The 25,331-nt window shown below is 46.1% G+C and overlaps 1 protein-coding gene and 2 long non-coding RNA genes across 3 annotated transcripts in view; 2 read left to right on the top strand and 1 right to left on the bottom strand.

The window, feature by feature from the left end:
• Positions 1-25,331, top strand: part of LOC309369072 (uncharacterized protein) — a 77,418-nt gene that overhangs the window by 14,216 nt on the left and 37,871 nt on the right. The gene's annotated exons all lie outside the window — the stretch shown is intronic.
• On the bottom strand, positions 16,990-18,511 carry LOC309369382. The gene is made up of 3 exons (XR_014168074.1): positions 18,368-18,511; positions 17,428-17,528; positions 16,990-17,067 (listed from the first exon to the last, which is right to left on the bottom strand). It is a non-coding gene; the product is annotated as an uncharacterized lncRNA (long non-coding RNA).
• On the top strand, positions 18,489-18,701 carry LOC309369418. Its single transcript, XR_014168113.1, has 2 exons — positions 18,489-18,626; positions 18,662-18,701. It is a non-coding gene; the product is annotated as an uncharacterized lncRNA (long non-coding RNA).

Here is a 25,331-nt window from a genome sequence, read left to right as displayed (position 1 = left end):
GAAAAAAACAAGTTAAACCTTAATATAATTTTCTTTCTATGACTTATTTCCTTGACCTCCTCACACCTCCCCTCTTTGTTTTCTAGTTCAAATAGATATTTCAGCAAAACCTTCATCTTTATTTTTATCCTAATAATTTATCTTAATATACTGTAATTTTCCATTCTCTCTTTCACCAATTAGCCATCCACTTTTACTTTATTTAATCTTATTTCTCATTAAAACGGATACATTTAAACCTATTCTCTTAAGATATTTCCCCTAGGGTCATAAAAATTCCATTCCACGATTTCTCCATCTCTCATTAAAAGCAATTTTTTTAAAAAAAATCTCAATATATACACTTTAAATTCCCAATTTTCTATCACTGTCTCCCCTCCCCGGTCTCGGCCCCTACCAACAGTTCCATCGGCTTACAACAGTCCATCAACCTGGAGATCTCAAATCCGAGGCTCTTAAGTCTTTTTCATCTCCCATCTGCCGATCTTCTTGATAATCTTTAATATTAAGAAGCAGTTCTCAGGGGAGCTCCAACCCAACCATGGTCATATTCCTTCTTATCAAGTCTGCCAGATTTCCATAATTAAAGATAGCGCCCATAAAGTATTCCCAATCTTGTTTCACACTTCTTCCGAGTCCAAAGGCCCCAGAAACTTTGATCGCCTCCTGGCTCAAATTCATATCCCAAAAGTCATTTGATCCCCACATAGGGTGATCTCTCCACTATTCATTTTCCAAATCAAGCCAGGCTCCCATCTCCAAAAACTGGCTTCTCCTAATTACAGTTGTAGTTCTGTATTCTCAATATTTCCTTATGCAGTTGCTGGACTTTTCCATTTGCTAAGGAAAAACCCAATTTCTGTGATTTTTGAGCTTTGGGGGGAAATGATTCATTTCTTTAAAAAAAAAAAATATTAGTTTTCCAACACAGATAAGAGACAAAACAATACACACAAAAAAACAAACCCCAAACATATAAACATGTATAATTTCAAAAGACTTATTTTCATAACCTTACTTCTCGGACTTCCCCTTACCTCCCCTTTTCTGCATCTCTGTTTTAAAAATTTTTCAGCAACTCTTCGCACCAATTAATTAATTACTTATTTTCTCTTTACGTTTCTTCTAACCCTTAATCAATTACAGCTGTAATTCTATATTTTCCTTTCCCTTGACATTTTAGCATTCATCAATTTTACAACAATTTTTCAGATATACTTTAAATTTCATCCAATCTTCTTCCACCGTCTCTTTTTCTTGGTCACGGATTCTGCCGGTCATCTCCGCTAGTCCCATATAGTCAATCACCTTTGTCTGCCATTCTTCCAGTGTGGGTAGTTCTTGTGTCTTCCAATACTTTGCTAAAAGGATCCTTGCCGCTGTGGTAGCATACATAAAGAATGTCCTATCCTTCTTTGACACCAATTGGCCGACCATGCCCAGGAGAAATGCCTCTGGTTTCTTATGAAAAGTACATTTAAGTACCTTCTTAATTTCATTATAGATCATTTCCCAGAAGGCTTTAATCTTCGGGCAGGTCCACCAAAGGTGATAAAAGGTTCCTTCCGTCTCATTACATTTCCAACATTTGTTATTGGGCAGATGATAGATTTTTGCGAGCTTGGTTGGGGTCATGTACCACCTGTAGATCATTTTCATAATATTTTCTCTTAAGGCATTACATGCCGTAAATTTTATACCAGTGGTCCATAACTGTTCCCAATCCGCAAACATGATGTCATGACCAAGGTCTTGTGCCCATTTAATCATAGCTGATTTAACTGTCTCATCCAATGTATTCTATTTCAACAGCAAGTCATACATTCTTGATAAGTTCTTAGTATTGGGTTCTAACAACTCTGTTTCTAATTTGGATCTCTCCAACTGAAAGCCAATTTTCCTGTCTTGTTTAAACACCTCCATTACTTGATGATAATGAAGCCAATCTCATACTTTGGACTTTACTTTCTCAAAACTCTGTAATTTAATTTTTCCACTCTCTTGCTCTAAAATTTCACAATATTTTGCCCATTTGGATTCCATATTAGGTCTTTTCACTTCCTTAGCTTCCATTGGTGACAACCACCTAGGAGTTTTATTTTCCAACAAATCCTTATATCGAGTCCAGACATTATACAATGCTTTCCTAACAATATGGTTTTTAAATCCTTTATGAATTTTTACCTTGTCATACCAAATATATGCATGCCAACCGAATCTATTATCAAATCCTTCCAAATCCAAAATGTCTGTGTTCTCAAGAAGTAGCCAGTCCTTCAACCAGCAGAAAGCTGCCGATTCGTAGTACAGTCTTAAGTCCGGCAGGGCAAACCCTCCTCTGTCTTTTGCATCAGTTAAAATCTTAAATTTTATTCTGGGCTTTTTGCCCTGCCAGACAAATTTAGATATATCTTTCTGCCACTTCTTGAAACAGTTCAATTTGTCCACAATCTGTAATGTCTGAAACAAAAATAACATTCTACGCAATACATTCATATTGATTACAGCAATTCGGCCTAACAAGGAAAGTCTCAAATTTGACCATATTTCTAGATCTTTCTTTACCTCTGTCCAACATTTGTCATAATTGTCTTTAAATAAATTCACATTTTTGGATGTCATATTGATCCCCAAATATTTCACTTTTTTTGTCACCATTAGTCCAGTTTCACTTTGAAACCTCTCTTTCTCATCATTTGTTAAATTTTTCTCCAAGACTTTGGTTTTTTGCTTGTTCAACTTGAAACCTGCTACCTGACCAAAAGCTTGAATTAGTTCTAAAACTCTTTTCGTACTAGTGTCTGGCTGTTGTAAAGTCAATACTAGATCGTCTGCAAAGGCCCTCAGTTTATATTGTTTGGCTCCGACCTGAATTCCCTCAACCAGCTGGTCCCCCCTAATCATATTTAACAATACCTCCAGGACAGATATAAAAAGTAATGGGGATATTGGGCACCCCGTCGTGTCCCTTTTTCTATAGGTAGTTGTGATGGGATAATGAGCTGCTTGTGCGTAAAAGCTTGATCCCTCTGGTGTTTGGCTGGTCATCCAAACCGAGGCACTAACGGAGCCTCCCAAGGCGTGACTCCGTTAGTCGCTGGTAGAATCTGACAGTGGGCGTCTACGAAATTTACTCCAACATAAAAGTTGTTTCACGGACATGCGCCTTCGTGACTCTCTACGTGACAGCTTCCAGCGAAGGGTGGGAGTTGCCAACGGGGGTCTTGTTACCTCTGCACTATTCTCACTAGAAGTATCCCAGAGCCCTCCCTCCTCCGACTCCCCTTCTGCCGGAGCTTCTGCTCTCCCCCTGCTGGTTCCCTCCTCCACTGCAGAATCTCTCCGAGTCTGCTGGAGCCCCGGCACCAACTCTCTTTCCGATGGCAGTTCCCTGACATCCACCTCCCCCTCAGGGCCCCCTTCACCCCCCGCGTCCTCTCCCACTGGCGGTGAAGGCGGAAAGCCCCTAAAGGAACTCTCCTCGTCGTCCGAGGATTCAAACACTTCTAACCATGGCGTACCGTCTCTCTCCCCGTCTTCCTCTTCTTCGTCGGAGTCGGCTTCCTCACCCACCCCTGACTCTGGGAACCCTCCAAACTCTCCTTCCTCATCAGTGGTCCCAAAGTGTTCCCTTCTAAATCGTGCCACGGGTTGCGGTTTCTTTGGGAAACGCCTATGAAATGTTTCTATTAAAACCTCGTCATTGACTACCTCAGCGGGTACCCAAGTGTTTTCCGACTCTACTTCCCCCTCCCATTCTACCAGATATTCCACCTGATCCCCCTTCCACCTGGAATCAATGATTCCTGCCACGTTCATGTCGCGTTCTCTCTCTTCTATCACGGGCGTTCGGGAGACCTCTCTCTCACGCTCCCCCCCCCATTCACGTCCCTCTCGGTACGGCGACAGTAATGACCTGTGAAATACTGGGTGCAATTTCATGTGATTGGGCAGTCTGAGTTTGAATGCTACTGGGTTCACCTGCTGTATGACCTCAAAGGGTCCCAATCTTTTGGGTTTTAGTTTCTTACAACCCCCCTTGAAAGGTAGTCCCTGGGTGGATAGCCACACCCGGTCTCCCACCCTTATAGTTTCACCTTCCCTCCTATTTTTGTCTGCTTGCTTTTTATATTCTTCCTTGGCTCTCTCTAAGTTAAGTTGTAGCTGACGGTGGATGGCTTCCATCTCTTCAACAAAATGTTCCGCCGCCGGCACACTCCACCTCTCCCCTCCTTCTCCTGGAAATGCCCTGGGATGACACCCATAATTTGCCAGAAAGGGACTCAGCCCTGTGGACACGTTCTCAGCGTTGTTGTAGGCAAATTCTGCCAGAGGTAACTTATCTACCCAATCATTTTCTCGGTCCTTTACATAACACCTCAGGTATTGTTGTAAAATCCCGTTTGCCCTTTCCGCTTGCCCATTTGTTTCCGGGTGCCGGGCAGTGGAGAAATTGATTTCCACGTGCAGTAAGCTCATAAGTTTCCTCCAGAACCTGGAAGTAAACTGTTTCCCTCTGTCGCTGACCACCCTCAAGGGGGCACCATGCAACCGGAAAATATGCTCTACGAACAACTTGGCGGTTTCCTCCGCTGTGACCGCATGTGAACAGGCTATAAAATGACACATCTTAGTTAATAGATCTACCACTACCATGACCGCCGTTTTGCCCTTGGATTTTGGCAGGTCCGTCATAAAATCTATGGAGACTGCCTCCCATGGCCTTTCTGGTGTGGGTAAGGGTTGTAAGAGCCCCGCTGGCGCCACCCTCTCCCCTTTCGCTCGCTGGCACCTGTCGCAACCCCTGACATATTCCCGTACATCCTCCCTCACCTTGGGCCACCAAAAATCCCTGGTAACCAACCACATGGTTTTGTGCTGTCCAAAATGCCCCGCTGTGGGGCTATCATGCAACTGCTTGAGTACTCTGCCCCTCAGTTCCCCATCGGGTATGTACAGTGCCCCTTTGTAATACAACGCCCCACTCTTTTCTTCAAACCCCCCTGTGTTCTCCGCTGTCCTCCTGAGTTCTCTGAGTTTCTCTTGGGCGTATTCGTCGTTCTCCGTGCCCTCTAACAGTTCTTTCTGCCCCACCAAAGCCGCCCCACACACCCACCGGTCTTCAGGGATTACGTGCCTTGCTTCCGGCGCGCCCTCCCCCTCTAAGTACTCAGGCTTTCTGGAAAGAGCGTCCGCTCTTACGTTCTCGGACCCTGGCACGTAACGAATCTCAAAATTGAATTTGGAGAACTCCTGGGCCCATCTCACTTGTCTCTGGTTCAGCACTCGGGCTGTTCTCCAGTACTCCAGATTTTTGTGGTCAGTCCGGACTTGAACCTTGTGCTGCGCCCCAATCAGCAAGTGCCGCCATCTCCGGAATGCTTCATGAATGGCGAGCAGTTCTCGGTCATATACTGTGTAGTTCCTCTCGGATTTGTTCAACTTCCGCGAGAAGAATGCACACGGTCTCCATTCAGACGCATCTTTCCCCGGCTGGAGAAGCACGGCCCCTACCGCTCGGTCTGACGCGTCCGTCTCCACTCGCATTGGTTGCCGTAGATCCACGTGCAAAAGTTGCTCCTCCGACGCAAACGCTGCCTTTAAGCATTCGAATGCCCCTTGCGCTTCTTCCGTCCAAGCAAATTTTTTCTTGCTGCTAAGACAATCCGTGATGGGCGCTGTTAAATGGGCAAAATTCTTGATGAACTTCCTATAGAAGTTTCCGAAGCCCAGGAACCTTTGCACGTCCTTCTTGGTCTTTGGTGTTTTCCATTCCAGTACCGCTTGAACCTTGCTGGGATCCATAGCCAACCCCTTGTCAGACAACCGGTACCCCAGGAATTCCACCTCCCTGCTATGAAACTGGCATTTCTCCAGTTTCACCCACAGCCGATTTTCTCGCAGCTTGCTCAGTACTTCTCTAACATCTCGCACATGCTGCTCCTCATTCTCTGAGTACACCAGGACGTCATCTAAGAACGCCACGCAGTTCTTGTAAAGCAATGGCCCCAGGACGTGATTCATGAATGATTGAAAGCAGGCGGAGCCCGCTTGTAATCCAAAAGGCATAACGAGGTACTCAAACGCCCCCAAGGGGGTGAACATAGTGGTTTTCCACTCATCCCCCTTCCTCACACGTATCAAGTTATATGCCCCCCTAAGGTCCAGCTTAGTAAAAATCTTCCCTTTTCTCACCCGTGTCAGAATGTCATCAATTCTGGGCATAGGGAAAGTCACTGGTTCTGACACAGCATTTAGGGCCCTGAAATCACACACAAGCCTGGGTTTGCCCGTGTTTTTTTTGTCCACAAAGAACACTGGGCTGCCCCCCACCGCTCGTGACTCTCTGATGAAACCTCGCTTGAGGTTCTTGTCAATGAACTCCCTTAACTCCTGCATCTCACGGTCTGACATGGCATACAGCTTGCCCACTGGCAATTGTGCTCCTGGGAGTAAGGTGATTTGACAGTCAAAGGGTCTGTGCGGGGGCAGTTTATCAGCTTCCTTTTCACTGAAGACGTCAATCAAATCAGCGTATTGTGGTGGCACCTTCCCCTTGTCAGTCACTTCCATCCCTGCTAGAGTGGCTCTGGCCCCTGCCTGACCCTCTCCCTCCTTGCAGTGTTCTAGGCAATGTGCTGAACCAAAGGAAACAACCCTCTGATGCCAGCCTACTAGCGGATCGTGTAGTGCCAGCCAGCTCATTCCCAGAATGATGGGCGCTCCTCCCAAGGTGGCTACATTAAACGCTATCAGTTCTGTGTGTCTAGCCACCCTCATAATCATTGGTACAGTCTGTTGGCTCACTTCTCCCCCCAACAGTTCCCTCCCATCAATCGTGGTTACTTGCAAAGGCTTACTTAATGGGAGAGTTTGTATCTGGTGTTCAGCAGCAAACTCCTTACTCATGAAATTACAGGAGCTGCCTGAATCCAATAGCGCTTTTATCTTTAGTGGGTGTCCGTTTGACAGTTCCAGCAACACCTCTATCACAAGCGCTGGTCTTGGAGGTTCCGGCGTGGGCACATTCATTACTCCCTGGCCTGGCTGCTGTGCCCTGATGTTGGCAACCAGGCGTTGGCTTTTACTAGCTCCTCTATTTCGCCTTCCTCCTTTCCCCCAACAGTTCCCGCCATGCCCTGCCATTCCTTCCTTTGCGGACAAACTCTGGCAAAGTGCCCTGGCTGTTGGCAGAGATAACATCTCTTGGCGCTCTTTCCCTCCTTCTTCCGCCCTTCACTGGTGTTTGAAACTGCGCGCGCGCGCGCTGTTCCCAGCTCCATCGGCTCGGCGGGCGGGAAAGACTGCTCCGGAATCTCTGGAATGCGGAAGTCCTTCCAACGTTCCCCCTTTCCTTCCCGCCTTTCCAACGCTCTTGCTTCTAGGCGCGCTCCTATGGACAGTGCAGATTTAGTCAGCTGGTCCATAGACTCCGCCCTGGGCGCCCGGGAAAGTTCATCTTTCACAGTTGGGGAGAGCCCTTCTTCAAATAACATTTGAATTGGTTCACTTGCTAGATCCCACCCCAGTCTATGAATAAGCATAGTGAACTCAGTCCAGTACTCACGTACAGATCGGCTCCCCTGTTTGCACCCCATCAACTGCCTCCGCACCACCCCCAGCTCAATCTTGCTGGAAAACATCAAGTCCATGGCGCGAAAAAACTTCCTCGTGTCCTTTAAGATATCATTATTGGCTGCCATCAGAGGTCGAACCCAGTCCCTCGCCCCTCCCTCTAGATGGCTAATCACGTACGCCACTCTAGAGTTCTCATCGGTGAAGTCATCAAACAGTATATTGAGAGCATATTGCATCTCCGTTCTAAAGGCTTGATAGTTCCTGGGATCCCCCCCAAATCGCTGCACCAATCCAGGCACCTTTCTGGCAAGTGGGGCGGTTTTCCCCTTATCCGCATCTTGAGCCCTCCTCTCCTCCAGCCTCGCCGTTTGCAGCGCGAGCTGCACCTCCATCGCCCTGTACCTTTCCTCCAGGCTAGGACTTGCGCCAGCTCCAGCTCCTGCGGTTCCGGCTGGGTCGCTCATGATGCCCTCTGCTTGCACAAGCAGCTTACAAAGACTGTCAGATTGCTGTGATGGGATAATGAGCTGCTTGTGCGTAAAAGCTTGATCCCTCTGGTGTTTGGCTGGTCATCCAAACCGAGGCACTAACGGAGCCTCCCAAGGCGTGACTCCGTTAGTCGCTGGTAGAATCTGACAGTGGGCGTCTACGAAATTTACTCCAACATAAAAGTTGTTTCACGGACATGCGCCTTCGTGACTCTCTACGTGACAGCTTCCAGCGAAGGGTGGGAGTTGCCAACGGGGGTCTTGTTACCTCTGCACTATTCTCACTAGAAGTATCCCAGAGCCCTCCCTCCTCCGACTCCCCTTCTGCCGGAGCTTCTGCTCTCCCCCTGCTGGTTCCCTCCTCCACTGCAGAATCTCTCCGAGTCTGCTGGAGCCCCGGCACCAACTCTCTTTCCGATGGCAGTTCCCTGACAGTAGTTCTTCAGTAACCACATTATTTACAATTAGCTTTGCTCTTTGTTCAGAATATATTGCACCTATACCATTTTCAAACCTTTGGCCTACCCCCATCCCATGGAGATTCTTCTTCATAAAACTCCAAGAAATATTGTCAAAGGCTTTCTCCGCGTCCACAAATATTAATACCGCCTTCGTGTTAATATTAACTTCTAACAATTCTATAATGTCAATTATATTTCTTACGTTGTCTGACATATGTCTCCCTGGGAGAAAGCCAGCCTGGTCTTTGTGAATCTCCTCCACCAACACCTTCTTTAGTCTTTTTGCCAAAATGTCAGCAAATATTTTGTAATCCACATTGAGTAATGATATAGGGCGGTAGTTCTTAATCTGGTTCTTTTCAATCTCAGTTTTTGGTATAAGTGTGATAAATGCAGACCTCCTTCAGTGGTTGTACTAACCATTCCTTCAAAGCTTTATAGTATCTGGAGGTCAATCCATCTGGTCCTGGAGATTTCCCTAGTTGCATATTTTGAATGGCACCCTCTATTTCTTGTTCAGTTATTTTCTCATTCAAAATCATTGTACTTTGTTGCGAAATTTTTTGTAATCCATATTTCTTAAGAAAATCGTCTATTTCTCCTTCATTCTCCGGCCCTCTTGCATATAATCTTCTGAAATAACTCTGAAAACAATTACTGATCTCATTTGGTTTACAAATGTTCCTTCCTTCCACCTCCAAACTTGTAACTGTATTCAGTTTCTGTCTCTTCTTCAATTGCCATGCTAGAAGTTTCCCACATTTGTCTGCTGATTCAAATGTCCTTTGTCTCATTTGCTTGATTTTCCATTCTATCTCTTGATTCATCAGTTCCATATATTGCATCTGGTAAAACTTAATTTCTCTCAATATCTCATGAGACTTTGGTTTTGACCTCAATTTCTTTTCTCCTTTCATCTTTTCCAATATCTTATCTTTCTTTTCATTTTGTTTCTTTCTCTTTAGTGAGTTCTCTTGTATTAGGAAACCTTGCATCACGGCTTTACTTGCGTCCCAAATTATTCTTTTCTCCACATCTGTCTTCAGGTTTATCTCAAAATAATCTGTCACGGCCACCCAGATCTGGTCCCAGCTCACAAGAGACCTCACTCCGTTGCAGCTTATTTACAGGAAAAGTTTATTGAAGATTTCTGCTTCTCATACAGTTCAGCATTGTGGCCGTACGTCTGCCACGTTAGACCGCTGAAGTCCCCTCTGACTCCTCCCCTCTTCCGCACCAACTTAATAGCCTGGCTCTAGACCACCTCTTCCTCTCCTTTCTTTTCCGCAGGGTCTTCCTGCCCCCCTGGGTTCCCTCTCTCCGTGACTCGCCTGAGGCTGAATCCTCTGCCGCCTCTTCCCCCCTCTTTCTGGCTTTAGGGCCGGGCTCCTCCCCTGAGCTCTCTCCACTTCCGCGCGCCTCTACGCTTGAACTTGGCGCGCGTACGTTGCTGCTGACCTTTCTTTCGACCGCTACACCACCCCCTGCTCTGCTCTCCACCCTTTCCGGCTGAACACCCTGCTCCAACCCCCTCTCTCTGTTCTCTCCTAATCCTGCTCCCTCCGAGAGGCTGACGACTCCACCCCCTTTACTCCGTTCCGGCTGAGACGTCTCTTGCTTCCTCTGTCTTCCACTGGGCTCCTCTCCGCTTCTCCCTTCTCCTCCCCTTTGCTTGATTAAGGTAACCCCCTTTTGAGAATCCTCTGACTCGCTGCTCAGACTCGTGGATTCCCTCAGAATTCCGTCATCTTCTTCCTCATCCTTCTGCCCCTCCTCCCACTCGCTCTCCGTCTCCTCTGTCATCTCCTCCTCTCTCCCAGAAACCCTGACATAATCTTTTAAAGTTTTTTGGGCCTTTTTGTAAATCTCCTCATCTCTAAATAGGGTGTCATTCATTCTCCATCTAAAGGAACCAGCTGTTGTTAGTTTCATCTCCATCTTTACAGCATTATGGTCGGAGCAAGTCTTTGGGCAGATTTCTATTTTTCTTATCTTAGGAGCCATCCCACTAGTAATCCAAATTTGGTCAATTCTTGTCCATGTCATTTTTGCTTCAGAGAAGAAGGTTCCCTCTCTCTCAAGAGGGTTCCTTGTTCTCCAAATGTCAATCAAGTCCATATTTTCAGTCATTTCAAAAAAAGTCTTTGGTAATCTCCCATCCTTAGAGACCACCTGTCTTTGTGCTTTATCCATGTTTGTGAAGACCACACCATTCATGTCTCCCATTAAAATTACATTACAATCCAGATAGTCCATTAAGATCTCATATAACTTCTTTAAAAATTCTGCCTTCCCTTCATTTGGTGCATAAATTCCAACTGTCAAATTTTTTTCTCCTTGGACTTGTATTTCGATTGCCGGAAATCTTCCTTGTTCATCTTTAAAAATCAACTTTGGGGCCAACTTTTCCTTTGCATAGATCACCACTCCTCTTTTATTGACTTTATCTGACGAAATAAATTCCTGTCCTAATCTTTTATTTATAAGTAATTTTCTATGTGCCCTGGTCACGTGGGTTTCTTGTAAGCAAATTAAGTGCAAATGCTCTTTTTTTAAAATATGAAATACCTCACGCCTTTTTCTGGGAAGGTTCAGTCCATTACAGTTCCAACTTAGAAATTGCAGAGCCATCTTGTTATTTAATTAGTTACCTCCAACTGCTCCCTGCGACTGTTCTTCTTCAGTCGGTGATTTAAGTCCAAATGTTAGATTCAGGATATCTGCTTCTGGGGTCGACTCCACCACTCCCTTTTGAAGATCCTCCTCGTTTCCTTCCAGGAATTGTTCTTTATCTTGCACAGTCCTTATTTTTACTTTCTTCCCTTTGTAGTTAAAAGACAAACCTTGTGGAAATTCCCACCTGAAAGGTAGACTGTTCTTTTTCAGCAGGTGGACCAGGTCTTTATAATGTGTTCTTGCCTCCAAGATAACTTTAGGGATGTCCTTGTAGATCTGAACGTCTTCAATCTCAAGAGTTCTTTGATAATGTAAATTTAAAATTTTGTCTCTTTCCTCTTTGGATCTTAAGGTTATCAGACAATCCCTTGGAGTCTTTCTATTTTGCCTCCTACCCAATCTGAAGGCAGCTGTTATCTTAAATTCTTCTTCCTCCAAGTTCACCTGCCAAAATTCTGAAAATTCTTTTGTGAGAAAGTCCACCAAGTTGTCCTTTTCACTCTCTGGGACCAATCTTAGTCTCAGATTTTTTTCTTTCCTCTGCATCTCCCACAAAGACAAGGCCGCCTCATGTTGATCCAACTTTTTACAGACTGGTACCAATTTTTCCTGAGTAATTTCAGCAGTAGCTTTAGCTTCCTCAGCAATCTTCCGAGTTGTAGCGTTTTCTTCAATCAATTTATTTATAGTATTCAAGTCTAATTTTGTTGACAGTTCTGCCAACTGTCTGGTATTTTCCGAACTCTGCTTTGTTAAAACTTCTAAAGATTCATTTATTTTAAGTAATGCTTGTGTCACTGGATCCATTGGTAAATTTGTCCCTTTTTCCTGCCCAGCTGCTCCTGTTGGCAGTGTACTAGATATTGAGCCCCTTTTCTTTTGTGTAGCTTTCACTTTAGATCTTGTTATTATTTCTTCTGCTGGGCCGCTCATGTCCCAAGGTCGTTCCCACAGGAGCAGCTTTAAATGGAAAAATCCACTGACTTGTTTTTCTACAGTCTGTTTTGCAACTGTTACCCCTCAGCCCTCCAGAGGGGGTAATTCAATGTATCTCATAGGCAGAAAGAACAAAGAGAAACCAAAAATTCCAAATAGAAAAAGTTTTTAGCAACAGTCTTTCACTATATCCAAACTTTCAATTTGTAGCTTCAGTAAAGTCCCAAACGTGTCACAAATAAAGTCCCAACTTTGTATCCAATTTTATCTGACAGTTCTCAGTCTCTGTGCCTTGCTCAGGCAGTCCGTTCCCAGAAACTAAAACGGCAGAAAACTTTTCTTCCCTTTACTTTTTCCATGCAGGTTAAGCCAAATTCACTTCACTTCCCCCTTGCTCCTGCTTGCTAGGGGGAAATTCAAGTTCAATATCAGGGCTAAACAGTTCAAATTTATTTTTCCTTCAATTGCAGCTTTGTAATTCCGTTGCTTTAGCTGTCATGCAGTCCGGGGAAGGCAGACTTCCTTTATTTTATACCTTTCCCGTTTTCGGCCAAATTTTCAACAAAATTTTATCAGTCCCAGTAAGCTTTCCAATCCTACTTACGGGTGTTCAATTTCAGTTCCAAATTTCAGGAAGGGATCGGCGCTCTCCGCCTATGGCGACGCGGCTTCACTTCACGGGCTGGGTAGCGACTCTCAGCACCGCGCACACCCCTGATGCCACTCTGGAGCCTTTAAAAAGGCTCCTTTACAGCAAGGGGGGTGCAAATGGTGCCCGCCGAGTCTCCTTGTTCACAGGCTTCCGCGCCTGTGATTTTAGGGGTCCCCGCTTCACCGTAGCGGTCAGACCCGAACTCGTGAAGCAGTCCTCCTCCGGAGCTTGAAGGGATGACCGCCATTAAGCGCTGGTGCCGACCGGAAGTCCTAATTACAGTCATGTAAGGCCTCAACTTGTAATTCTCCAATTGTCTCTGTAGGGTTAAAGCTCCCCCTTGCATCACTTTAACAACAACTTTCTCCTCTGGTTCTTCAATTTGTTCAATTGAGAAAGATTCTTGTGCCGGATTCTTGTCGACTTCTTTACTAATGCCCACTTTTGTTCCCAAAATATCAACGCTGGTAGCCATGGCATCTATCTGTTCATGCAGCTTTCCCAACAGATAAAATGTCCTATTCAATACAAGCGTAACTACTTTCTCCACCGACATCCTTGAAATGTCCAAGGTCAAAGCTAGTTTCTCAGAGTTTTTATCTTTAGGCTAATTTCCCAGCTGCATTCTTGTGACAATGTCCCAAAACTCCCTCTAGAGGAAAGCAGTCTATCAATCCTTCCAGCACAGTCCCAAAAGTCTCAAAAGTAAATTAATAACAATTCCAGTTACCTTTCCTTCTTTTTAAACGCAAAAAAAAGAAGGAAAGAAAACAAAGTCTTTCTTTGTATCTTAACAGCTAGCTGTCAAATTTGACAGCTGTCAAACCTGTCTATTCACCATCGATAGGCTCCTCGCGGACCTCTGCCGGGTTTGGAGACGTGACGCTTCAGTTCCTAAATTTTACCTTCTCCAGCAGGCTTCCCCTGCTTCCAAAGGGAGTATAAGTAATAGTTTCAATTAGTGAAGTTTTAATCCTTTACGTAGAACTTTCCAAGACCTTAGTTAACAAACTCTTTGCTTCAGTCTATTTACAGAAGGGGGAGGTGGACTTCCTGTTTAGACCTTCCCCCGTTCCTTGCCAAATTAGATTGTTTTAAAAACCCAATTTCCCGTTCTACTCACGGGTTGTTGTTTCAAATCCAATTGTCCACAAGAAAAAGTCAGCGCGATCCGGCAACGGCTGTGCGGCTTCACTCCGTAAAAATAGTGGTCGATTCAAAACACCGCGCCGCTCACCCCACATCGTTTCGGAGCCCCCAAAAAGGGGTTTCCCAGCGGGTAGGGGGGCGCTCCTGGTGTCAGCTGAATCCCACGTTCCCAGGCTTCCTCTGCCTGGGATTTTTAAAGGGCCTCCGCCTTCGCCGCCACGGCAAGACCCAATTTTCACAGAGCGGGTTCCTCTAAGTCAGAGGAGCTCCGCCATTGCTGATGGCACTAACCCGGAAGTCCTCGTCTATAACCTTTGATAGAATACAGATCATGTTTGCAACCCGAGCATCCACTGTACCCCAAAAGAAGTAGTGTTATGAGCCATCAAACATCTGAAATGCACTTTTTTCTAAAAGGCTTTCACAATTTTACCACTACAGTATATCAAAAAAAGCAACATTCAACAACCCATCAGAATCTAATAAGAAATATGTTGGTTAATGACAAACCACAAAGGTAATGAACACACACCCAACTCCCTTCAGTTCTTCTTCATTTGTTCCTGAGGCTCTAATCCCTTTTTGTCTCCATTGCAGATTGTGATGAATTGGAAATTGAGAACAAAGGTGAACACGACAAAATCCCCAGAGAGGAGAAGCCATGCAAAAATTTGGAGTGTGGAGACAGCTGCACTCAGAGCTCCAATCTCACTAAGCATCAGAAAATTCATACAGGAGAGAAACCCTATCAGTGCATGGAATGTGGGAAGAGCTTCAGTTGGAGCTCCCATCTCAGTTACCATCAGAGAATTCATACAGGTGAGAAACCCTATCAGTGTGGGGAATGTGGAAAGAGCTTCACTATGAGCTCCCATCTCACTAACCATCAGAGAATTCATACAGGTGAGAAACCCTATCAGTGTGTGGAATGTGGAAAGAGCTTCAGTCACAGCCACAGTCTCACTTCCCATCAAAGAATTCATACAGGGGAGAAACCCTATCAGTGTGGGGAATGTGGAAAGAGCTTCAGGGAGAGCTCCTCTCTCACTTCCCATCAGAGAATTCATACAGGGGAGAAACCCTATCAGTGCATGGAATGTGGAAAGAGCTTCAGTCACAGCCAAAGTCTGAATTCCCATCAAAGAATTCATACAGGGGAGAAATCCTATCAGTGTGGGGAATGTGGAAAGAGCTTCAGGGAGAGCTCCTCACTTCCCATCAGAGAATTCATACAGGGGAGAAACCCTATCAGTGTGGGGAATGTGGAAAGAGCTTCAGGAAGAGCTCGGATCTCACTTCCCATCAGAGAATTCATACAGGGGAGAAACCCTATCAGTGTGGGGAATGTGGAAAAAGCTTCAGGAAGAGCACGGATCTCACTTCCCATCAGAGAATTCATACAGGGGAGAAACCCTATCAGTGTGGGGAATGTGGAAAGAACTTCATTACAAGCTCCAGTCTCACTTCCCATCTGAGAATTCATACAGGAGAGAAACCCTATCAGTGTGGGGAATGTGGAAAGAAATGCATTACAAGCTCCAGTCTCACTTCCCATCAGAGAATTCATACAGGGGAGAAACCCTATCAGTGTGGGGAATGTGGAAAGAACTTCATTACAAGCTCCAATCTCACTTCCCATCAGAGAATTCATGCAGGAGAGAAACCCTATCAGTGGGGGGAATGTGAAAAGAGCTTCTGGATGAGCTCTGATCTCACTAAACATCAGAAACTTCATACAGGGGAGAAACCCTATCAGTGCATGGAATGTGGGAAGAGCTTCAGTTGGAGCTCCCATCTCACTTGCCATCAGAGAAGTCATACAGGGGAGAAACCCTATCAGTGCGTGGAATGTGGAAAGAGCTTCAGTCAGAGCTCCCATCTCACTTATCATCAGAGAAGTCATACAGGGGAGAAACCCTATCAGTGCGTGGAATGTGGAAAGAGCTTCAGTCAGAGCTCCTCTCTCACTTACCATCAGAGAAGTCATACAGGGGAGAAACCCTATCAGTGTGTGGTATGTGGAAAGAGCTTCAGTCAGAGCTCCTCTCTCACTTCCCATCTAAGAATTCATACAGGGGAGAAACCCTATCAGTGCGTGGAATGTGGAAAGAGCTTCAGTCAGAGCTCCTCTCTCAATTCCCATCAGAGAATTCATACAGGGGGAAAACCCTTCATTCTATAGCTTTAGGAGCCTGGTTAATACGCCCCTTTTTAACCAAGCCTTTGGCTGATTGACATCTAAGGCCCTTTTAAAATGTGGTGGGGAGTTGAGTTACTGATGTGTATTTTGTGTTTTTATGTTGTGTTTTTATGTTGTAACCGTCCTGAGACATGTGGGAACAGGAGTCAACACTTAGAGGCCAAGGAGTTTTTGCCCCCCAATGATATATTTGAGGGTCCCCCCCAGTTGATAGGCATTGTCATTCCAATGGCCTGCATGCATCATGTGATTGATTGTGCAAGGAGGGCCTTACCTGGCCCCCCACCAATATTTTATTCAAGTTGGCACAACTGGGTCGGGTGGTATATAAATTAAATAAATACATTAATTGCCTTCCTTTGCACATGTACCTTTGCACATGTGGCATAAGGCAGAATGAAGCAACCAGAAGTCACCTCAACCCGATGGACTGGTGACCCCCTCCTCCTTTTCTTCTACCCCCAAGCCATCAATACAGCTAACATGATCAATATTCCCCCCTCCCAGCCTCACACCTCCACAGAGATCCCCACCCAACACCAGTCCAGGTGACATTAAAAGACACTCCCCATTACCCAACAATCTACAACTCACTCTCAGCACCCCTCCCCAAGCCTTACTAAGTAAAATAATTCCCCTTGTTGCAAGGATTTTTAAGGTACCAGTGAGCCACTCAAATTGTGTCCCAGAATTGACAGACGCAGCAGTGGAGAAAAAGAAAGTGATATTTATTGCTGAGCAATAAGAGACCCAGTGGAATCCTTTCCCAAAGACTGGGCCCCGGGCTCTAGCGCCCAGAGGCTTTATACCTGAGTACATACATCATAGTTCATGAGATAATCGGATATAATCGCACACGGCAGCAGAAATAAGACCAATGAGCGCATTCAAGCCTTGCCACTGATCATGTAAAGAGTTCCCTCCCAACTTCTGCTTTTTTGTTAGGGTGTGAAACCTAAGACGCTGGCAAGTTAGCAATGTCATGTGACTTTAAGTAGTCAAGCTCGTTAAGTTGTTAAGTTGCTCAGTATATAAAGAGTGTTTGTTTTCTCTGCCTGTGGGGTGTGAAGCAAAAATGTCTGAAAGCTCTGGAGGTGTTTCTGTTATCTTTCTGCAATAAACCTGTCTTTGGAAAGACAGGCTTCCCTGTGTCGTTATTTCTTTGCTGCTGAGACTCTGAAGCTTGTACTGCAACAAGAATCTCTGCACTGGACTTAATTAATGCTCTGCAAAGAGAACTGTTGCTGGTTGCAACAGCGGAAGCGTTTACTGGACCAGTACACAGACTCTCTTATCTTTCAGTCTGAACATGCAGTTTAACCCTTCCCCTGATTTATGGTAAGGAGGAAGAAAAAGGAACTTCGGCCCTTACGCTCCTACGCGGCCATCTGCTATACCGGGTGTCAGAGCTGCCCAAGGTCCCAGCTCACAGAGGACCAACGTCAGTTCTTGTTATATACAAAAGTCTTTATTAAGGTTCAGTTTCGATTCCAAAGCCGCGGCGCGCAGCTCTACGTCTCAACCCTAGACCGCTGAAGCTCCGTCTGAATCTCCTCCCCCCCGACACCAGTTCAAGACCCTAGCCTTGCTCCACCTCCTCCTTTGCTCCTTTCTCCTCTGGGTCTGTCTGCCCGCCGGGGTGTTGCCCTTTCTGGACTCTTCTGATGCTGAAGAGTCCCCGGATTCTTCCCCCTGCCTCCGGCGTGCTTTAGGACCTGGCTCCCAATCCGCGCTCCCGGCTGTCCCGCGCGCCTGTGCATTTGAACTTGGCGCGCGCGCTCAGCCGGCAACCTTCCTCCTGACCGTTACACGGCTCCTGTCACTGCTTCCCCCTTCGGGGGGGGGGCTAGCTGGCTCTGACTTCCCCTCTGTTCCCTCACTCAGCGATAGGGGCGTGGTCAGCCCTGACTCATTTTCTCTTTCCCCTGGAGGGGAAGCCGGTCCTGACACATGGGACTCTTCCCCCCCCCCCCGCTACGCTCTGGTGGGGAAACTGGTCCCGATCTCCAGCTGCTGCTTTGGGAGTCACCGCTGGTCCCTTGCTTCTGGTGCATCCCTCCCCGGACCCCCCTTGCTCTGGCTATCGGTGCTCCCTTCTGAGAATCTTCCGAATCACTGGACAGGCTCATGGAATCTCTTCCCCCACTGTCATCCTCACCTACGCTGCCCTCGGATTGTTCCCCTTCGCTCTCCGCTTCCTCTTTCCTCTGTGCCTCCACTCCTGAACCCCTGACACCGGGACATTCTGCGGTTAGCATCTTCCTGTTTGAGCTACTCGGGACCCTGTCTGGACAGGGAGGGAAGTGCCAGCACAGCAGATTTATTGCTTCCCTCTTATGCTAGCGAGACATTGAGAAGAACAAGGGAAGGGAACTGGGGCAGAGTTCATTTCGGATTCTTCCGATCTAAGCAATTTGCTATAAGCTTTTGCAGAAGCCGTCCTGATTCAAACAGGGATTATATAAAAATCATTATAAGGATATATGGTTATATGGCTAACTGATTATATGAAAAGCATAAGGGTAAAATTCCTCCAGGTGGTCCTGCTTCACCCTAACCTCAATAAAACAATCCACAAACAGGCTGAAATCTGACAAACAAGCAGCACATTGGGGCTGCCAGAGCATATCAACAGCCTCATCTCTACCCCAACATACCAATGATGTTAATAACATTAGCAACATTGCTTATGGACCCTATATCCAACATAGGCATCACAAAGACAGTTGGAGGATGGATGGCGGCCAACAGATTGAGGTTGAATCCTGACAAGACAGAAGTACTGTTTTGGGGGGACAGGAGGCGGGTGGGTGTGGAGGACTCCCTGGTCCTGAATGGGGTAACTGTGCCCCTGAAGGACCAGGAGCGCAGCCTGGGAGTCATTTTGGACTCACAGCTGTCCATGGAGGCGCAGATTAACTCTGTGTCCAGGGCAGCTGTCTACCAGCTCCACCTGGTACGTAGGCTGAGACCCTACCTGCCCACAGACTGTTAAGTCAGAGTGGTGTATGCTCTGGATATCTCTCGCTTGGACCACTGCAATGCACTCTACGTGGGGCTATCTTTGAAGCTGACCCGGAAACTACAACTAATCCAGAATGCGGCAGCTAGACTGGTGAATGGGAGCGGCTGCCGGGACCACATAACACCGGTCTTGAAAGACCTACATTGGCTCCCAGTGCGTTTCCGAGCACAATTCAAAGTGTTGGTGCTGACCTTTAAAGCCCTAAATGGCTTCGGTCCAGTATACCTGAAGGAGCGTCTCCACCCCCATTGTTCTGCCTGGACACTGAGGTCCAGCACCGAGGGCCTTCTGGCGGTTCCCTTACTGCGAGAAACCCAGTTACAGGGAACCAGGCAGAGGGCCTTCTCGGTAGTGGCACCCGCCCTGTGGAACGCCCTCCTACCAAATGTCAAAGAGAAGAACAACTACCAGACTTTTAGAAGACATCTGAAGGCGGCCCTGTTTAGGGAAGCTTTTAATGTTTGATGCATTATGATATTTTAATATTTTGTTGGAAGCCACCCAAAGTGGCTGGGGAAGCCCAGCCAGATGGGTGGGGTATAAATAAATTATTATTATTGATATTATTATTATTAAGACACTTAACACCGTTTCACTGACCACTTCCTATCGGAAACAAGAGGGAGGATGGCCTGACCTTGAACAAAGAACTCCATGCCAGCTGAGACCCAGGACCAACTGGCTAAATGCCAGATGGCCCATGATACCCCAAATAAACACCTATATGACTACATAGGGGATACTTTCTGCAACCCGCCCCCCACTCTTTAACCCAAATCTTATTCTAACCCCCCTGCTCCCCTACCCACCACACTCTAGGTCAGTGCAATTTCACTGGTTTGATAGACAATACAAGGTGAGAGACACAGGGCAACCCGGACGGGCTGGCATGGAATCACCCTATATGGTAGATAAGCAGGATGGCTAGCTTAAAAGCAATTACATTAAATGTGAGGGGGTTGGGAAACCCCATCAAAAGCAAAGGCATCTCCTTGTATGTACACACCATGAAACCACACATCGCCTTCCTGCAATAAATACGCAACCCTCCCAAACTCCTGAGCAATCCCTGCTTCAGTCACCTGGCTCAGCGAAGTCCTGTGGAGTAGCCATAATACTCAGTAGAGACCTGAACTTCAAAGCCACAGCAGTCCTCAAAGACAAAAGAGGCAGACTCATTTTTGCTAAAGGGACACTAGATGGCAAAACTAAACTGACAGTTGGCTCCATAGATGCCCCAAACTTGAAACAGCTAGAGTTCATCCAAAAAACATTAAACAAGTTCCTCTCCTCCGAAGGGGAGGGAAACCCCCAACCATTAGGGACTCTTACAAGTTGCTAAAAATGCTAAAAACAGGGGTCTCTGACATTTGGGGTGAAGAAAACCCAGGAGACACCAGCCACACATTCTTGTCTGGGCGCCATGGAACAGTGTCCCTCTGGACAGCATTCTGCTCACACAAGGTCTGATCCTGACAGATCCCCTCAGTAGAATCAATGAACATAGGTAACATTAAAATCACAGATCACGCCCCAGTAGAAGTCACCCTCAAAATAGGAGAGGGAACACAAGGAAAAAAGCACTCAAAACAAGAATGCATTGCATCACCCAAAAGATCCCAGCTGGTCAGGGCACAAGTCCCCCGTGGGTCCGTGCGGTCAGTAAAAGAAGGAGATTCCAGCCAAGCAATTTAGAGCAAAACAGCAGCCAGTAGACGGAGATCCTTTCTTGTTGTGCAACAGGTTCAGCAGCAGCGAGGGAACCCAGAGCAATAGGGGGACATTGACTTTTAAAACTTCCCACCATATCCCAGAATACAGTTCGTACAGCATCATCAATACGTCATTGCTACATCACTAAAACATCAGAAAGGGGAGGGTTACACAAGATTAACATAAGGAAAATGAGGCAGTGCAAGACCCAAGGATAGGATTAGCATAGCATCACTGACATGTCACCAAAGGGGAGGGGTTAACCTTGGCAAAGATGTCCAGACAAGTCCTTGGTATAAGATTAGCATAAGCAGACATGTCAGGGCAAGACTCCGGTATAAGATGAGCCTAGGCAAAGACCTCTGAAGTCCCAGCACACAAAGAACAATAGAACTACCTTTGCATGTCTGGACCCCTAGGCAAGTCTGGCGATGGGGTGAGGCTTTCCAATAATCAGCTCAGCAATTGTCACCTCTGGGTACTTCCTGGAGTCCCTTTTCCAAGGGCAAAATAGCATTGGAATGGAGGAAACAGGCAGAGAAGTTGATTTGATATGATTTATAAAGTGAGATATCTTCCCTGAGCTGTCAAGGCAAAAGGATACATTCAGGCATAATATTTGTAACATTTAACAATTTAAAGGTGCGCCCCCCGTCATTTCTGTAACAGCTCCCCCCTTTGGAGATAAATTTGCTTAGGTTCCGTAGGAACCGCAAATATTTTCTCCACATTTAACTACAGTTCACACATAGACATATTTCCCACTTCCCTTGGGTCCTGTATGTTATATAGATGTGCACTAAATAATAACCTGGTATTCCCCTCCCAGATGTGTGGGTTTTTGTAATTGGAAAGGGACTTGCATGTCACGCCTCTTAAGGCCATTTGCAAGTGTAGCAGTGCACATAGTTGGACATAGGATATCATACAAAAAACAACAAACATTTTGGTTTCCCTGCCAATCTCCCGGTCCTCAAACACTCTGCACTTCAATTGGGAGAAAGCCACACTCTCAGAGCTCAGGTGACGCTGGATTTCGGCATCATTGTTGACCCTTGTGGAAAGATAACTGCCCAGGTAGAGGTGATTGACATTTTCCACTGTTACACCATTGAGTTGGATTTGTGGCACTGCAGAGGGGTTATTTTGTACTTAGTGCAGAACTTTGTTTGTCTGGATGTTGAGTGATAGGCCAAGCTTCTCGTAAGCTTCTGTGAAGATATTTAGGATGGTTTGGAGGTCGTCCTCTGAGCGTGCGCACACTGCGTTGTCATCAGCATACTGAAGCTCTAGGACAGAAGTTACGGTAACCTTACTCTTTGCTTTCCGCCTGCTGAGACTGAAGAGCTTTCCTTCTGTTCGATATATGATTTCTACTCTGGTGGTGAGTTTCCCTTCGACAACGTGTAGGATCATGGCAATGAAAATTATGAATAGAGCTGGGGCAATAACACAACCCTGTTTAACACCTGAAGGGGTAAAAAGCCAAAGAGGGGAGAATATCATAAGGGAAGCTCTAAACAATTAAAAAAAACCTTAGAGTTCAGCATTTTATTCATTTAAATATCATCACCTTTACATATAATTACTACTGTTATTTTCTGCTCAGTCTAATTTCCTTCACTTAGTTTGGCTGTGGTAGAAATGAAGGGACAAAACCTTTGTTAATTTGGACACAGTCGACAAATTATTAAACATTTTCCTTATGTGGGTTTTGACTTCTCTTAGAGGTTCACGTATCCTGTTTGAAAGGGAACATTACCGTATTTTTCGCTCGACAAGACACACTTGTTTCCTCCTCAAAAGTAAGGGGAAATGTCTGTGTGTCTTCCTGAGTGAATATGTGGTCCCTGGAGCCGACTGGCCCAAGTGCAGGGGCGAAAATCAGATCGCGCGTTACGGAGGAGGGAAGGCTGCAGGGAGGAGGCTGCTGGGGTTCCTGTATCGGGCATATTTTGATGTGTGTGTGGAGGCATGTGAGGTGTGTTGCTGCATGGGAGAGCGCGTGGTTAAAGGGGGCGTTGGAGTGACCTTGTGTGTGGAGTGAATTTCTTTCCTGCCCTCTGTCGTGAATTCCTTTCCTGTCCTCTGTCTCAGGGTCTTACTGCCCACCCTCTCCTGTCTTGGGTTGCTGTGTTTGCTTGGATCGGGCCAGCAATGGCCCATTCCCCTTGCTCAGCGTGTCTGCTTGGTGCGAGGTGACGCAGCTAGGAAGGAATCAGCAGGCGGACACGATCCTTTCCCCTTCCGTTGCTCAGGGCAGGCTGCAGCAGCGTCACTTCCTGTTAATTCCTTCCTAGATACACTGTGCGCAGGCTCCAGCCCACCCAGCAAAGCGGAAGAACTGAGGGCCGGCAGGTGAGGCTTCCCAGGTGCCGACGGCAACACGGGGGTTGGGCACAGACGTCGTGGCAGAAAGACAATGAGAAGCACAACATCCGCTGCACCCAGGAATGTTGGAATCTCAAGCCTTGTCAGAGGAATTTGCCACTCTCCAGGCACCCGGCTTGAGTTCCTTGTGGACCTCCCTGTCTGCGACTCCTGGCAGGATACAGGCAAGATCTCTATCGGCGATTCTCCTCAAACGTGAGAAGAACACACCACTCTTCCCTCCTCCCTGTCTTCCCCAGGAGGGGGGAAAGAGACAGACAGAAAAGTATTTACATGCCTTTATTTCTGTCTATGCAGCAGTACAGAAAAACACGTCTGCACTTTCCAAACACCAACAGCAGAGAGAGCTAAACTCCACCCCTGTACTTCCAGTACAGATCAGATGACACTCTGAGCTATCATCCGGTGCTCAGTACAGTGAATAGACTGTCGTTTCGATCCCATGGTACAGTCCCAAACATCAACATCCTGTTTGGCATTCCAGCCAGCTGCAGCTCGCTGCTGCATTGGTCCTTTTTCATAACCTACTCCCCCAAAAGAATCAATGATTGTTGCGAGCAAAGCTTGATCCAGAGAGGAAAACAAACAGTTGTTATACATATAACATTCCCCTGTTGTTTCAGTTCCACCCTTGGAACTCCCCGCCACTGGTTTCCCCAGTGTACCTCTTTGGATGTCTGACTTCCAAGGAATGAGTGCTTCTGCATTACCTTGGCTAGCAACTCTCTGTTGTGCCTTTGTCTCTGACTTAGACACAGTTTCAACCTGTCCTTGGTTGTGTGCAACAGCAATACATGCAACAGCTAAGTTGGCAAACTCTTTTGAATACCTCTTGGGTGGTACACCCTTTGTAACTCTCTCTCTGACCTACGTATGAGGTGCTGTTCCTCTCTGCTCACTGGTTCAGTCTCAGGACTCTTTGGAGAACCAGTACCAATAGTGAACAGTGGTTCATCCTCTATCTCTGAGGGTCTAGCCATTGTGTAAGATTTCCTCTCAATGACTGTGTCTACTGAGCTCCCTGAGCTATCACTGTCTTCATCAGTACCACTGTAATCAGTAAAATCATCATCATCATCTGAATTGTCCTCTGTGGGAAATGTGTGAACAATTACTCTCTCCTGTTCAGGAGCACTCTCTAGATATTTTGTGAGAATCACCTGACCAGATTCAGACAAAATTACTCTGTAGAGACCCTTTTCATATCCCACAAAAATGCCTCTGGCATTCTTTACTCCCCCTGGAGCCTCTGTCCTCACATGAGACCCAAAAACCTTGAAATGGGCAACAGAAGGTTTTCTATGGAACAGCTTCTCAAAAGGAGAACTTCCCAATTCTTTTGAAACCTTTCTCAACCACGTGTAGCAATAAGACATTAGCGACTCCACCCAGAACTCATGTGGCAGATGTGAACTAAGCAATTGCGCATGCATTCCCTTTTGCAATTCGTTGTTCACCCGTACACAGACACCCCTGTTCCACGCTTCCGCTGAAACAGCAACCTTGTGCCTTATCCCTTTCTTCTGCAGAAAGTCCTGAAAATCCTGTAAAAGAAAAATTGGCTTCTCATCTGTGAAAAGACAATCAATGTTAGCATCATGCACATTTTTAACCTTGTCACAAAACTGTTTAAACCTTTCTAAGGCTTCTCGTGGTTTCTCCAACACATACACTGAAACATAATGAGAGAAACAATCCACACACACAAGGTAAAATCTTGCATTGCCTCTAGATGGTGCTAGAGGACCAATCACATCAGCATACACCCGCTGAAATGCTTTGTCGACTCTGGTCATTTTCCTGGCGTTCTTTGCCATACCTGCAAGAGAAATCATGTTAGAATCAGATGAATTACATTTCATGTAATCACTTTGATCAAAAGTCAACAAATACAGTCCATCTTTCTCTCTGGCAGAAAGATACAACTCTCCATCTTTGAAGATCTTGCAGCTTTCAGCATCATAGGACAGTTTCAGTCCTTTCTTTGCGATCTGCGAAACACTCAGCAGATTGAATTTCAACTCAGGAACCAAGTACACATTGTCTATAGTCAAGTTCAGAC

Source organism: Podarcis melisellensis (genome assembly GCF_964234715.1).
Source record: "Podarcis melisellensis genome assembly, chromosome: 4".
Classification (NCBI taxonomy): domain Eukaryota; kingdom Metazoa; phylum Chordata; class Lepidosauria; order Squamata; family Lacertidae; genus Podarcis; species Podarcis melisellensis.
This window is presented reverse-complemented; position numbering and strand designations above follow the sequence as displayed.